The following is a 16159-nucleotide window of genomic DNA, read 5'->3' as shown; positions in this document are numbered from 1 at the left end:
TATCGCCTCATTTTACTGTCAAATGCTCTTGCTCCCATAGTGCACCGGTATTCAGTAACTCAGAACGCTCGTAGCTCCATTCTGGCCTGCAAAATTTAGTATCCATTTCTTCAAGACTACTTCAAGTTCGCTTCATACTGGCTTTCCTGATCTCTTTGCACTCGCCTTGTCACAACTCTGTTGAAGTGTGAACGTAACTAATAGTGAGAAACTCTTAACTACGCTCAGTCTTGTATCCCACTCTTTGGTTGACGTTGTCGCTAATCAGATGAAGGTAGACTGCTCCACGATTGAGCTTCGTCTCCACTCACGGTGCACACGTTCTGCAAAGACAACCTTTGTTTTCCGTTGCATGCAAGATTACTGTCGGCTCTTCTACAGAAATCGACCTATGTAATTTACTGGTATCAGATTCTCGCCATATCAAACGGTCCCTTCATGACCGTAGGGCCACACACAGCGTGCTGCGGCACGCATCTGTTCTTCATTGCAGAGCTACAAACGTGGGTGAGCTCCACCTACTCTTCAGCACGGTCAAAACGGTAGGGCTCGTCCGGGATTTGAAACCGGGACCTCCTGCACCCAAAGCAGGAATCATACCCCTAGACCAACGAGCCACTTGCCGGTGGCAGTGAAGGTAATCCCAAGCAGTCCAGCTCCGAGGAACACAAACTTTCATGTAAATCAGAAAGAAAAGCGCTTTCTGAAGGCAGCGCCCACCACTGATGGAAAGAATATTAAAGGCAATGAATGTAGAGTGAATAATTTCATCGCGCTCTGCAGATGAACAGACGGTGGTGTTTCACTTTCGTCATGTGCTTTCTTAGCATCAAGGGAAGGCAAATGCACTAAACAAAAGAACACCGGGAATCCGAAACACCAACTCATAACGAAAAGATAGCGGAATATACTGCAAGCAAAACTTCCAAACACGACTCCTGAAGGCGTCGGTGCCTTAAGAATTATTCCGTGCAGCAATGATCATCTACGAAGAGCCAACTGTATGTGTCGCTCCACCACGCAACTTTTTTTGATATCGTTTTACCTAAATTTCCATTACCTGTTCGTTACAAGAATACCGTGTGGCTTTCAACTGGTCTGCTTCGTCCAGCAGCGATAGTAGTAACTAAACCGACCACAGTATCATTAAAAGTAGGTCAGACACAAAAGTCGGAGTTGCTCTGTAGCTCATGTTATTCTGCTTTCAAATGCAATTGTATGGCTGGGAGTAGGGGCGTACTCCTGTAATGCAGGCGTCCGGGAGGCCGTTTCTGTGGGAGACATCTGGGAACAACTACAGACACGGCCGTTTCATTAGCTCAGGAACGACCGCGATGCTCTTATCGAGCTCTGCAGATTGACCGGACTGCAGTGCGGAATTTTCTGCTAGTGGTGGCTCGGGGTTAAGAGAAGTCGGGAGGTGTGAGCAAAACTACATCGGGAAACCGAAACAGACGACTCATAACGAAAAGATTGCGGAATGTACTGCAAAAGCAAACGTTGGAGAAGACGAACTCTGAAGCCGTCGGTGCTTTAACAATCATTCCGTGCAGCAACGATAATCTGGGAAGAGCGAAGGGTGGGTTCCGCTCGACCACACAACAAATTTTATATAATGTTCTACTTGTTCTAAATTTGCGTTTCCAGATCATCAGTAAAATACTGTGTGATTTACACCTGGCTTGCTTCTTCCAAAAGCGATATTAAGACATACATCGACTGCAACGTCATTAGGGGTCGCGGGTCCGGGCGCCGGCGCGCCAGCGGCGGCCTGTCGGGGCTGCTGGTGCCTCCATGTAGAGCTACCGCTGGGCCCGGGCTCCTTGCCGCTAACGAAGTGATTGCTTTTGGTGACATCATATGCAATAGCGACTGCGCGAATTGACGGTAGCTCGTACGGAAAGCAAGAGTAGCTGATGCTACCGAGGACTCGGCCGCGAGCTTGTCCGACGACTTCTTGGGCTCTTATTCGTGGTGGCATTCAGACAGGCAAGGGTGCTGTCGATTGTTGCGTACGAATGCGAAATACCTGCATTGTGCGTTTCCGCAAAGTGATTTTTACGCCAAAGTTGTGATCGTCCTGCAAGTTGTGTCACATGTGGATCTCAGAGCTTAGCAGTTTCCGTGGTGTAGCGGTTATCACGTCTGCCTAACAGGCAGAAGGTCTCCGTTTCGATTCCGGGCGTAATCACTTTTTCGTCGCACTCAACAAGACACTTGCTACAATCTCTACTGTGAACATTTAAATCAATTTCAAACGTCCAACCACCAGGCTGCAGATGGCTCAAATGATACGTGAAACTCTTTCAGAACCGGCTACTTGGTTTTTGTGCTTACCTGGAGGGCAGGAAATGCGCGGAACAGCCGCCGGCATGCCGGTAGTCGCCACACGTTTGCACAAAACGCAAGGGCTCGTCCGGGATTTGAACCCGGGACCTCCTGCACCCGAAGCAGGAATCATACCCCTAGACCAACGAGCCCTCTCGATGCACATGACTATCGCCTCCGTTCTTGGTATCACCGTGCAGAGCTGCTGCTCACCCAGCGTTCTCCCTGGCTGTTGCGGTTTGATTGTTTTTATCGTTGTCTTTTACTATAGCAACTTCTAGAATCGGACGGAGCTCGTAGCCGATGCCCTTGCTTACGCAGGAAAAATCTGTTGGAGCTACGGTTTTCCAGGTAGTACAACGGCAAAACCGTCGTTTCCGTGGTGTAGCGGTTATCACGCAGAAGGTCCCCGGTTCGATGGCGGGCGGAAGCACGACTTTTTTTAAACCCGTTTTCGGATTCCATTTCCGTGATAACGTCACGTCTGCGTGTGCGGGATAATAAATGTCGTGTGCTACACCGATATCGCCTTATTTTACTGTCAAATGCTCTTGCTCCCATAGTGCACCGGTATTCAGTAACTCAGAACGCTCGTAGCTCCATTCTGGCCTGCAAAATTTAGTATCCATTTCTTGAAGACTACTTCAAGTTCGCTTCATACTGGCTTTCCTGATCTCTTTGCACTCGCCTTGTCACAACTCTGTTGAAGTGTGAACGTAACTAATAGTGAGAAACTCTTAACTACGCTCAGTCTTGTATCCCACTCTTTGGTTGACGTTGTCGCTAATCAGATGAAGGTAGACTGCTCCACGATTGAGCTTCGTCTCCACTCACGGTGCACACGTTCTGCAAAGACAACCTTTGTTTTCCGTTGCATGCAAGATTACTGTCGGCTCTTCTACAGAAATCGACCTATGTAATTTACTGGTATCAGATTCTTGCCATATCAAACGGTCCCTTCATGACCGTAGGGCCACACACAGCGTGCTGCGGCACGCATCTGTTCTTCATTGCAGAGCTACAAACGTGGGTGAGCTCCACCTACTCTTCAGCACGGTCAAAACGGTAGGGCTCGTCCGGGATTTGAACCCGGGACCTCCTGCACCCAAAGCAGGAATCATACCCCTAGACCAACGAGCCACTTGCCGGTGGCAGTGAAGGTAATCCCAAGCAGTCCAGCTCCGAGGAACACAAACTTTCATGTAAATCAGAAAGAAAAGCGCTTTCTGAAGGCAGCGCCCACCACTGATGGAAAGAATATTAAAGGCAATGAATGTAGAGTGAATAATTTCATCGCGCTCTGCAGATGAACAGACGGTGGTGTTTCACTTTCGTCATGTGCTTTCTTAGCATCAAGGGAAGGCAAATGCACTAAACAAAAGAACACCGGGAATCCGAAACACCAACTCATAACCAAAAGATAGCGGAATATACTGCAAGCAAAACTTCCAAACACGACTCCTGAAGGCGTCGGTGCCTTAAGAATTATTCCGTGCAGCAATGATCATCTACGAAGAGCAAACTGTATGTGTCGCTCCACCACGCAACTTTTTTTGATATCGTTTTACCTAAATTTCCATTACCTGTTCGTTACAAGAATACCGTGTGGCTTTCAACTGGTCTGCTTCGTCCAGCAGCGATAGTAGTAACTAAACCGACCACAGTATCATTAAAAGTAGGTCAGACACAAAAGTCGGAGTTGCTCTGTAGCTCATGTTATTCTGCTTTCAAATGCAATTGTATGGCTGGGAGTAGGGGCGTACTCCTGTAATGCAGGCGTCCGGGAGGCCGTTTCTGTGGGAGACATCTGGGAACAACTACAGACACGGCCGTTTCATTAGCTCAGGAACGACCGCGATGCTCTTATCGAGCTCTGCAGATTGACCGGACTGCAGTGCGGAATTTTCTGCTAGTGGTGGCTCGGGGTTAAGAGAAGTCGGGAGGTGTGAGCAAAACTACATCGGGAAACCGAAACAGACGACTCATAACGAAAAGATTGCGGAATGTACTGCAAAAGCAAACGTTGGAGAAGACGAACTCTGAAGCCGTCGGTGCTTTAACAATCATTCCGTGCAGCAACGATAATCTGGGAAGAGCGAAGGGTGGGTTCCGCTCGACCACACAACAAATTTTATATAATGTTCTACTTGTTCTAAATTTGCGTTTCCAGATCATCAGTAAAATACTGTGTGATTTACACCTGGCTTGCTTCTTCCAAAAGCGATATTAAGAAATACATCGACTGCAACGTCATTAGGGGTCGCGGGTCCGGGCGCCGGCGCGCCAGCGGCGGCCTGTCGGGGCTGCTGGTGCCTCCATGTAGAGCTACCGCTGGGCCCGGGCTCCTTGCCGCTAACGAAGTGATTGCTTTTGGTGACATCATATGCAATAGCGACTGCGCGAATTGACGGTAGCTCGTACGGAAAGCAAGAGTAGCTGATGCTACCGAGGACTCGGCCGCGAGCTTGTCCGACGACTTCTTGGGCTCTTATTCGTGGTGGCATTCAAACAGGCAAGGGTGCTGTCGATTGTTGCGTACGAATGCGAAATACCTGCATTGTGAGAGGTGCATCCGCCTCTCCGGAGTGCGGGGTGCAGTTGCCGGGGTGCGTCGCGTGAAATCGCCGATGACGAAGTCACCGAGGGGGACCAGTGCGCTGGAAACGGCGCGCTGAACCCAGCAGCTCTGGAGTGCTCTTGACCTAGGGGCGAGGTCGGTGAGCGAGCTGCAGAAGTCCCCCCCCATGCCAGAGGAGCCGGTCCGGGGCAAGAGACGGGCTCCCACCCCTTTTTTATCACTCGTTCATCATGGCTACACCAGAAACGAGTGATTCGAGTGCGCCAACGCGAGCTTCCGTGATGTCTGAACCCGCTCCTCAGGACGAGTCGGGACAGGCAACCGAGGAAAATGTTCTACAAAGACACACGAGAATATCATTGCTCCTCGAGCAACATATTAAAAATGGTAAAATTAGTCAAGCGGCTCTGACTATAATTAAAAATGAACTGGCGGCGTGGGCTATCGCAAACGCCAAGCTTGAGGGCCGAGTGGAAGAACTAACAAAAGAAAATGAGAGACTAAGGAAACAACCCGGAAAGACCTGGGCGGCGGTGGTCGCACAAGCGCCACCAAAACCGCAGACTACAAAGGATACCATTGCAAAAGTTACTAAAAGATCTGACACAACGGTATTCCTAAGAACCCTACCAGGTCAAGACACTAGCGTAAAAAGAATCCAGGAATTACTTACGACAACTATCAATCCAGCAAAAGACAAAATTAAAATAAATAAGGTAAAACCCAGCAGAAACTCTGTTATTGTTGAAGTAGCCTCAGAAGAAGACAAAGAGAAACTGTTAAGTAATGCAAAACTAAACTCGGTGGTCAAATGCGAGCCACCGAGGAAAAGAAACCCATTGGTCATCTTGTATGATGTACCAACAGTCATGACGAATGAAGAACTGCAAAAATCTATAAAGGCTCAGAATTTTGATGATATGACAGAAGAAGAATTCAAAGCAAACTTCAATTTGAGATTCAAAACCGGGCCTCGGGACCGTGATGTGGTCCATCACGTTGCCGAGGTCTCCGCTAACATGTGGAAAAGAATTACAGCAATGGGCAGACTATATGTCGGCTTTCACGCCATTAATACACGCGACTTTCTGGTCGTACCGCGTTGCCACAATTGTGGAGATCTCGACCACGTTTTGAGGCACTGTACCAGGGGGTCGGCCTGCTCGAAATGTGGCGAGGATGGCCACGTCAGGAAGGACTGTAGGGCTGCGGCGGTTTGTATCCCCTGCAAGAGACGGGGTAAAAAGCCCTGTGGTACCACGGGACGTAGCTGCCCCACCCACAGACTTCTGGAACAAAGGCTTATTTCAAGAATAGACTATGGCTGATCAAACCAAAGCCAACAGGATGCCCAAAAGGAAATCCCCTAGCAAAAGGAGGAGGGATGCCCTGAGGGCGAGTGCTTTCAAGCTTTTCTTGAGGTTGCACATGGGCACCACAACCAGAACCGTAGATAAAAGCACTCAAACCGACTCTACCACTACGGATAGAGGGACACAAACGAGGCCTCTGGCAGTCACGCTCCCCTCCTCCCCAAGCAGGGAAACAAGGCCGACTAAAGACCTACGGCAACGGCATCCTGTACCAGAGACGGTGGCAGTCTCAGCAGAATTAAATATAACAACAAAACAACCAGTTCAAGAAAATAAAATAACTAGTTCAAGTGAACCAGATGCAATAAAAGATCCTGTAGTGAGACTGCCACCTGTCGATCCAGTCAGAGTCTATCCAAACCTTGAACTCACCATGCAACTGGCGAGGCTGGAGCAGCCGACTACCCTGACCACTGCCTTGAGACATGTGGTTCGGGTGGGACATGAATATGGACAGAGAGTCACCTTCTCGGTAATGGAGGCTGTGGACAGAATTCAACTCAAGTCAGTGAATCTCCCCACTGACTTCGGAGCCCTGCGTGACCTACTAAAGAAAGTCTTTGACAGACGTGGAGAAAAATTCGACCTGAATGAAATTTATCGACAAGCTGTTCTGGCAAATGGACGTATTACATTTGACTGGAACAAAACATGGCCTCATGACAGGATTCACACATACACTCCATAGACAACTACATGACGGAAATCACCATTGGCCAACTCAACACCCATAACAGCAGACTTGTCATGCAGGAGTTGCGAAGGGAAGTGGAGGAGAGGAGACTGGATGTGGTCTGCCTGCAGGAGCCGTACTCCCTAAACGGGAAGATAGCTTTCACAGCTGCGACCTGGCAAGTCGTCTGCAGAGGTGAAGACCCAAAAGCGGCAATTATTATCACTAACAAACTGATAAGGGCTACAGTTCTAACGCAGTTCACAACCAGCCACTGCAACGTCGTGGAGCTGCAATCTCCAGCAGGAGCTATTATTATGATCAACACATACTTCCAATATGGTGATGATATTGAAAGACACCTAGCTCATCTCACCACAGCTATCACGGCGTTGCGGGGGCGGAAAACATTTGTGACTGCCGATATGAATGCCAAATCCCCCTTATGGTACAGCGGCACCAGGGATCCCAATGGAGAGAAGGCAGAAGAAGCCATCATGGCCTTGCAGCTTGTAGTGGCTAACAAGCCAGGCAACCCTCCGACCTATGCGGCGGGAGGGGGCCAAGGCACAGACATCGATGTGACCCTGGCTACGCCAAATGCAGCACACCTAATCCAGCAATGGAAAGTAGTTGAGAATGCCACTACAAGTGACCACAATCTCATTACTTTCAACATAGGAGATGGCGAGAGCCGCTGGGCCATGGGGTGGGAAATACAATACAATTACAATAGAGCCGACTGGGAAAGACTTGCTGGGGAGTGCGACATTCCTCCGATATCAGAAGGTGACGACCACAGACACTTTGACGTTGACAACAGAGCCGAAGAACTGGTCTCAGTAATAACTCGAGCAGTCAAAGCAGCCGTACCTACTAGGAGGAGGGCCATGGCGGCCTCTCCATCACCATGGTCTGCTGAACTAGAGGAGATGCGCCGGTCGGTCAGAAGGCTCAGGAGGCACTACCAGCGCAGTGTCGTCTGGCAAGAAAGACAAAGATGGCTGCAGCTTTACCGGGAAGCCAAAGATAACTTCCAAAAACAGCTACGGGAAGTTAGAACAAAAAGTTGGGAACACTTTGTTCTGAACCAACTAGCATTAGACCCATGGGGAGTTCCCTACAGGCTTGTCCGGGAAAAGATCCGTTCTCCGATGGAGCTTTCAACCGTCAGGCATGGGGACCGGATGACGGGGTCTTGGCAGGAAACTGCTGAGGTCCTTCTCCACTCCCTGTTGCCTGATGATACAGCGGATGAGACAGATGAACAACGGCAGCTGCGGGAGAATAACAACAATGCGTATGAAAATGATATGGCAGTCTACCCATTCTCAGAAGAAGAGGTAGCTGGCCACATAAATTCCCTGAAGAGAGGAAAAGCTCCTGGGCCAGACGGTATTGTGGCGGAAGTGGTGCAATTCCTGGCCCCCCAGATAGTCGCCCCTCTAACTCATTTATATAACGAATGCCTCAGGCAGAAAAAGTTCCCTCGAATATGGAAGAGGGCAAATGTGGTAATTATAAAGAAAGGGGCTGACAAAGACCCAGCGGAAACCAAATCTTATAGACCTATCTGCCTGCTTGATCTGCTTGGGAAGATTCTGGAGAGACTTCTGGCTGATAGACTGGCGGCACACCGAGTGCTGTGCGGAATGAGCAACAGGCAGTTTGGCTTCAGGTCTGGACGATCGGCATCTGATGCAATCGCCCTGGCGGCCGAGGTCTGCGGCTCTACCCCGTACAAGTACGTTGTTGGCATCATGGTGGATATAAGTGGCGCCTTCGACAACCTGTGGTGGCCTTCGCTCTTCTCCTGCTTAAGGGAGAAGGAGTGTCCAGGGCCGCTATATGGCTGTCTGAGGAGCTATTGTGAAGATCGGGAGGTCTGGCTATCATCTGCTAGCACAAGAGTAAGGAAAACTATCACCAAGGGATGTCCCCAGGGTTCCGTACTGGGTCCGCTGTTCTGGGACATCCACATGGAACCCTTACTAGATACATTACAACAAAGTGACGAAGTGCTGGAGGTGATAGCCTACGCAGATGATCTCCTCCTACTGGTCGGCGGCCGTAGCCGAGAGGACATAGAGCCTAAGATCGAGAGAGCAATAAACACACTCCAACTGTGGTGCCGCAAGACAAAAATGACAATTTCACCGGCCAAGTCTACCTATCTTCTTCTAAAGGGACAATTAGCTCGTAACCCAACTGTTAGGATAGATGGATCACCAGTTCTCCGGCGACGTGAGACACGCTATCTAGGTATCATCATTGATGAAAGGTGGACTTTTAGTAGACACATCGAAACCGTAACTCAAAGAGCTTTACAGGTACTCAACAACCTCATCTCCATTGGGCATAAGCGGTTTCATCTTCCACCACATCTCATCAAACTCTATCATAACAGTATACTAACATCCATAGTGGGTTACGGATCCGGAGTCTGGGCACACAGGCTCACGAGGGTGGTGCCCGCCATGACAGTGAGGAGAGTGCAGAGAAATATGATCCTGAGATCAGTGGGGGCATACAGAACTACACCGGGAGGAGCCCTGTTAGTTATTATGGGGCTTTGCCCCCTGGATATCAAAATTCGGGAGCAGGCCGCTTGGTACTGGACTAAAAAGGGGAATTTGGAAAAAACCGAGGAAATTCTGGGCAGCAGGACAGAAAACAAAGTAGAAATTAGGAAAAAAGGGGAGCTGCTATGGCAACTTTCGTGGGAAACCGAAGAAACAGGGCGTCGTACCTTTGAGCTCCTACCAGATGTTAGGGAAAGGATGGAAATGTCACATTTCGATCCATCCCGGGGACTCATCCACTTCCTCACTGGACATGGACCGTACTCGACATATCTATGTCGATTTGGTAAAAAGGCGACACCTGCGTGTGACTGTGGTGTTCCGGAGGGTACTCCTGACCATGTAGTCTACGAGTGCCCCCTTTTCAATGATGTGGCCTCAGTACTGCGGGACCAACTACCACACAACGACACTTTTAGACTAATCAGACATCGCGACACTTTCGACATCATAAACAAACTGGCTAACGCGGTATCTCAGAAAGTCCTAAAGGACTACCTGAAAGACCTATAGTAGCACAAAAAAGAAATAAACCAGGACACAGATAGAGTTTGATACCCTACTCCCAAACCGCCTGGGCGCGGAAAGGCCGACTTCCTCAGTCTGAATCCGCCGCGCCACAGGATTCTGGGGGGGTGGGGTGCAGCCTTACCAAACCAGACAACGCACCGGACTTGACATTAGGATAAGTTAGTTGTAGGACTTAGTTCTTAGATATTATTATTATTAGTAACCTGCAGCGATTACCATCTCGGCCTGCCCAGTGTCAGGGGCACGCTCATTGGGGTTAGCTCAATGAGCAAGGCTCTATAGTAGGTTTATATAAATTAGCTGACACAACTGTAACGCTGTAGGATTAGTAACTAGTCTAAAGATTAAATGTTTGTAGTAGACTAACAATAATGTTGCCCATTGCTTACTGTTCACTTATATACTAACTAGTTACTACATAGAACTTAGAATTAGCTGCTAATTATCCTTGTATAATTAACTTGGCCCACTAATCAAATAAGGCAGTGGGCTAGATGTAAAATTAACATTGTTTATGGAAATAAAGAATTTTTTTTTTTTTTTTAAAAAAAAAAAATACCTGCATTGTGCGTTTCCGCAAAGTGATTTTTACGCCAAAGTTGTGATCGTCCTGCAAGTTGTGTCACATGTGGATCTCAGAGCTTAGCAGTTTCCGTGGTGTAGCGGTTATCACGTCTGCCTAACAGGCAGAAGGTCTCCGTTTCGATTCCGGGCGTAATCACTTTTTCGTTGCACTCAACAAGACACTTGCTACAATCTCTACTGTGAACATTTAAATCAATTTCAAACGTCCAACCACCATGCTGCAGATGGCTCAAATGATACGTGAAACTCTTTCAGAACCGGCTACTTGGTTTTTGTGCTTACCTGGAGGGCAGGAAATGCGCGGAACAGCCGCCGGCATGCCGGTAGTCGCCACACGTTTGCACAAAACGCAAGGGCTCGTCCGGGATTTGAACCCGGGACCTCCTGCACCCGAAGCAGGAATCATACTCCTAGACCAACGAGCCTTCTCGATGCACATGACTATCGCCTCCGTTCTTGGTATCACCGTGCAGAGCTGCTGCTCACCCAGCGTTCTCCCTGGCTGTTGCGGTTTGATTGTTTTTATCGTTGTCTTTTACTATAGCAACTTCTAGAATCGGACGGAGCTCGTAGCCGATGCCCTTGCTTACGCAGGAAAAATCTGTTGGAGCTACGGTTTTCCAGGTAGTACAACGGCAAAACCGTCGTTTCCGTGGTGTAGCGGTTATCACGTCTGCTTTACACGCAGAAGGTCCCCGGTTCGATCCCGGGCGGAAGCACGACTTTTTTTAAACCCGTTTTCGGATTCCATTTCCGAGATAACGTCACGTCTGCGTGTGCGGGATAATAAATGTCGTGTGCTACACCGATATCGCCTCATTTTACTGTCAAATGCTCTTGCTCCCATAGTGCACCGGTATTCAGTAACTCAGAACGCTCGTAGCTCCATTCTGGCCTGCAAAATTTAGTATCCATTTCTTCAAGACTACTTCAAGTTCGCTTCATACTGGCTTTCCTGATCTCTTTGCACTCGCCTTGTCACAACTCTGTTGAAGTGTGAACGTAACTAATAGTGAGAAACTCTTAACTACGCTCAGTCTTGTATCCCACTCTTTGGTTGACGTTGTCGCTAATCAGATGAAGGTAGACTGCTCCACGATTGAGCTTCGTCTCCACTCACGGTGCACACGTTCTGCAAAGACAACCTTTGTTTTCCGTTGCATGCAAGATTACTGTCGGCTCTTCTACAGAAATCGACCTATGTAATTTACTGGTATCAGATTCTTGCCATATCAAACGGTCCCTTCATGACCGTAGGGCCACACACAGCGTGCTGCGGCACGCATCTGTTCTTCATTGCAGAGCTACAAACGTGGGTGAGCTCCACCTACTCTTCAGCACGGTCAAAACGGTAGGGCTCGTCCGGGATTTGAACCCGGGACCTCCTGCACCCAAAGCAGGAATCATACCCCTAGACCAACGAGCCACTTGCCGGTGGCAGTGAAGGTAATCCCAAGCAGTCCAGCTCCGAGGAACACAAACTTTCATGTAAATCAGAAAGAAAAGCGCTTTCTGAAGGCAGCGCCCACCACTGATGGAAAGAATATTAAAGGCAATGAATGTAGAGTGAATAATTTCATCGCGCTCTGCAGATGAACAGACGGTGGTGTTTCACTTTCGTCATGTGCTTTCTTAGCATCAAGGGAAGGCAAATGCACTAAACAAAAGAACACCGGGAATCCGAAACACCAACTCATAACGAAAAGATAGCGGAATATACTGCAAGCAAAACTTCCAAACACGACTCCTGAAGGCGTCGGTGCCTTAAGAATTATTCCGTGCAGCAATGATCATCTACGAAGAGCCAACTGTATGTGTCGCTCCACCACGCAACTTTTTTTGATATCGTTTTACCTAAATTTCCATTACCTGTTCGTTACAAGAATACCGTGTGGCTTTCAACTGGTCTGCTTCGTCCAGCAGCGATAGTAGTAACTAAACCGACCACAGTATCATTAAAAGTAGGTCAGACACAAAAGTCGGAGTTGCTCTGTAGCTCATGTTATTCTGCTTTCAAATGCAATTGTATGGCTGGGAGTAGGGGCGTACTCCTGTAATGCAGGCGTCCGGGAGGCCGTTTCTGTGGGAGACATCTGGGAACAACTACAGACACGGCCGTTTCATTAGCTCAGGAACGACCGCGATGCTCTTATCGAGCTCTGCAGATTGACCGGACTGCAGTGCGGAATTTTCTGCTAGTGGTGGCTCGGGGTTAAGAGAAGTCGGGAGGTGTGAGCAAAACTACATCGGGAAACCGAAACAGACGACTCATAACGAAAAGATTGCGGAATGTACTGCAAAAGCAAACGTTGGAGAAGACGAACTCTGAAGCCGTCGGTGCTTTAACAATCATTCCGTGCAGCAACGATAATCTGGGAAGAGCGAAGGGTGGGTTCCGCTCGACCACACAACAAATTTTATATAATGTTCTACTTGTTCTAAATTTGCGTTTCCAGATCATCAGTAAAATACTGTGTGATTTACACCTGGCTTGCTTCTTCCAAAAGCGATATTAAGAAATACATCGACTGCAACGTCATTAGGGGTCGCGGGTCCGGGCGCCGGCGCGCCAGCGGCGGCCTGTCGGGGCTGCTGGTGCCTCCATGTAGAGCTACCGCTGGGCCCGGGCTCCTTGCCGCTAACGAAGTGATTGCTTTTGGTGACATCATATGCAATAGCGACTGCGCGAATTGACGGTAGCTCGTACGGAAAGCAAGAGTAGCTGATGCTACCGAGGACTCGGCCGCGAGCTTGTCCGACGACTTCTTGGGCTCTTATTCGTGGTGGCATTCAAACAGGCAAGGGTGCTGTCGATTGTTGCGTACGAATGCGAAATACCTGCATTGTGCGTTTCCGCAAAGTGATTTTTACGCCAAAGTTGTGATCGTCCTGCAAGTTGTGTCACATGTGGATCTCAGAGCTTAGCAGTTTCCGTGGTGTAGCGGTTATCACGTCTGCCTAACAGGCAGAAGGTCTCCGTTTCGATTCCGGGCGTAATCACTTTTTCGTCGCACTCAACAAGACACTTGCTACAATCTCTACTGTGAACATTTAAATCAATTTCAAACGTCCAACCACCAGGCTGCAGATGGCTCAAATGATACGTGAAACTCTTTCAGAACCGGCTACTTGGTTTTTGTGCTTACCTGGAGGGCAGGAAATGCGCGGAACAGCCGCCGGCATGCCGGTAGTCGCCACACGTTTGCACAAAACGCAAGGGCTCGTCCGGGATTTGAACCCGGGACCTCCTGCACCCGAAGCAGGAATCATACTCCTAGACCAACGAGCCTTCTCGATGCACATGACTATCGCCTCCGTTCTTGGTATCACCGTGCAGAGCTGCTGCTCACCCAGCGTTCTCCCTGGCTGTTGCGGTTTGATTGTTTTTATCCTTGTCTTTTACTATAGCAACTTCTAGAATCGGACGGAGCTCGTAGCCGATGCCCTTGCTTACGCAGGAAAAATCTGTTGGAGCTACGGTTTTCCAGGTAGTACAACGGCAAAACCGTCGTTTCCGTGGTGTAGCGGTTATCACGCAGAAGGTCCCCGGTTCGATCCCGGGCGGAAGCACGACTTTTTTTAAACCCGTTTTCGGATTCCATTTCCGAGATAACGTCACGTCTGCGTGTGCGGGATAATAAATGTCGTGTGCTACACCGATATCGCCTCATTTTACTGTCAAATGCTCTTGCTCCCATAGTGCACCGGTATTCAGTAACTCAGAACGCTCGTAGCTCCATTCTGGCCTGCAAAATTTAGTATCCATTTCTTCAAGACTACTTCAAGTTCGCTTCATACTGGCTTTCCTGATCTCTTTGCACTCGCCTTGTCACAACTCTGTTGAAGTGTGAACGTAACTAATAGTGAGAAACTCTTAACTACGCTCAGTCTTGTATCCCACTCTTTGGTTGACGTTGTCGCTAATCAGATGAAGGTAGACTGCTCCACGATTGAGCTTCGTCTCCACTCACGGTGCACACGTTCTGCAAAGACAACCTTTGTTTTCCGTTGCATGCAAGATTACTGTCGGCTCTTCTACAGAAATCGACCTATGTAATTTACTGGTATCAGATTCTTGCCATATCAAACGGTCCCTTCATGACCGTAGGGCCACACACAGCGTGCTGCGGCACGCATCTGTTCTTCATTGCAGAGCTACAAACGTGGGTGAGCTCCACCTTCTCTTCAGCACGGTCAAAACGGTAGGGCTCGTCCGGGATTTGAACCCGGGACCTCCTGCACCCAAAGCAGGAATCATACCCCTAGACCAACGAGCCACTTGCCGGTGGCAGTGAAGGTAATCCCAAGCAGTCCAGCTCCGAGGAACACAAACTTTCATGTAAATCAGAAAGAAAAGCGCTTTCTGAAGGCAGCGCCCACCACTGATGGAAAGAATATTAAAGGCAATGAATGTAGAGTGAATAATTTCATCGCGCTCTGCAGATGAACAGACGGTGGTGTTTCACTTTCGTCATGTGCTTTCTTAGCATCAAGGGAAGGCAAATGCACTAAACAAAAGAACACCGGGAATCCGAAACACCAACTCATAACGAAAAGATAGCGGAATATACTGCAAGCAAAACTTCCAAACACGACTCCTGAAGGCGTCGGTGCCTTAAGAATTATTCCGTGCAGCAATGATCATCTACGAAGAGCCAACTGTATGTGTCGCTCCACCACGCAACTTTTTTTGATATCGTTTTACCTAAATTTCCATTACCTGTTCGTTACAAGAATACCGTGTGGCTTTCAACTGGTCTGCTTCGTCCAGCAGCGATAGTAGTAACTAAACCGACCACAGTATCATTAAAAGTAGGTCAGACACAAAAGTCGGAGTTGCTCTGTAGCTCATGTTATTCTGCTTTCAAATGCAATTGTATGGCTGGGAGTAGGGGCGTACTCCTGTAATGCAGGCGTCCGGGAGGCCGTTTCTGTGGGAGACATCTGGGAACAACTACAGACACGGCCGTTTCATTAGCTCAGGAACGACCGCGATGCTCTTATCGAGCTCTGCAGATTGACCGGACTGCAGTGCGGAATTTTCTGCTAGTGGTGGCTCGGGGTTAAGAGAAGTCGGGAGGTGTGAGCAAAACTACATCGGGAAACCGAAACAGACGACTCTTAACGAAAAGATTGCGGAATGTACTGCAAAAGCAAACGTTGGAGAAGACGAACTCTGAAGCCGTCGGTGCTTTAACAATCATTCCGTGCAGCAACGATAATCTGGGAAGAGCGAAGGGTGGGTTCCGCTCGACCACACAACAAATTTTATATAATGTTCTACTTGTTCTAAATTTGCGTTTCCAGATCATCAGTAAAATACTGTGTGATTTACACCTGGCTTGCTTCTTCCAAAAGCGATATTAAGAAATACATCGACTGCAACGTCATTAGGGGTCGCGGGTCCGGGCGCCGGCGCGCCAGCGGCGGCCTGTCGGGGCTGCTGGTGCCTCCATGTAGAGCTACCGCTGGGCCCGGGCTCCTTGCCGCTAACGAAGTGATTGCTTTT

General features: G+C 48.8%; 8 non-coding genes across 8 annotated transcripts; 1 reads left to right on the top strand and 7 right to left on the bottom strand.

Annotated features, from left to right (window-relative positions):
- Nucleotides 1-545: 545 nt before the first annotated feature.
- Nucleotides 546-617, bottom strand: Trnap-ugg (transfer RNA proline (anticodon UGG)). Its single transcript has one exon. It is a non-coding gene; the product is annotated as a tRNA-Pro (tRNA).
- A 1791-nt stretch (nucleotides 618-2408) lies between these two features.
- On the bottom strand, nucleotides 2409-2480 carry Trnap-cgg (transfer RNA proline (anticodon CGG)). Its single transcript has one exon. It is a non-coding gene; the product is annotated as a tRNA-Pro (tRNA).
- Nucleotides 2481-3396: 916 nt separating this feature from the next.
- Trnap-ugg (transfer RNA proline (anticodon UGG)) lies at nucleotides 3397-3468 on the bottom strand. Its single transcript has one exon. It is a non-coding gene; the product is annotated as a tRNA-Pro (tRNA).
- Nucleotides 3469-11003: 7535 nt separating this feature from the next.
- On the bottom strand, nucleotides 11004-11075 carry Trnap-cgg (transfer RNA proline (anticodon CGG)). The gene has a single exon. It is a non-coding gene; the product is annotated as a tRNA-Pro (tRNA).
- A 221-nt stretch (nucleotides 11076-11296) lies between these two features.
- Nucleotides 11297-11369, top strand: Trnav-uac (transfer RNA valine (anticodon UAC)). Its single transcript has one exon. It is a non-coding gene; the product is annotated as a tRNA-Val (tRNA).
- Nucleotides 11370-12004: 635 nt separating this feature from the next.
- On the bottom strand, nucleotides 12005-12076 carry Trnap-ugg (transfer RNA proline (anticodon UGG)). Its single transcript has one exon. It is a non-coding gene; the product is annotated as a tRNA-Pro (tRNA).
- A 1791-nt stretch (nucleotides 12077-13867) lies between these two features.
- Trnap-cgg (transfer RNA proline (anticodon CGG)) lies at nucleotides 13868-13939 on the bottom strand. The gene has a single exon. It is a non-coding gene; the product is annotated as a tRNA-Pro (tRNA).
- A 916-nt stretch (nucleotides 13940-14855) lies between these two features.
- Trnap-ugg (transfer RNA proline (anticodon UGG)) lies at nucleotides 14856-14927 on the bottom strand. Its single transcript has one exon. It is a non-coding gene; the product is annotated as a tRNA-Pro (tRNA).
- Between the last annotated feature and the right edge of the window lie 1232 nt (nucleotides 14928-16159).

Source organism: Schistocerca gregaria, chromosome 2 (assembly GCF_023897955.1).
Source record: "Schistocerca gregaria isolate iqSchGreg1 chromosome 2, iqSchGreg1.2, whole genome shotgun sequence".
Classification (NCBI taxonomy): Eukaryota; Metazoa; Arthropoda; class Insecta; order Orthoptera; family Acrididae; genus Schistocerca; species Schistocerca gregaria.
The sequence above is the reverse complement of the archived record's forward strand: the minus strand, read 5'-3'. Positions and strand labels throughout refer to the sequence as shown.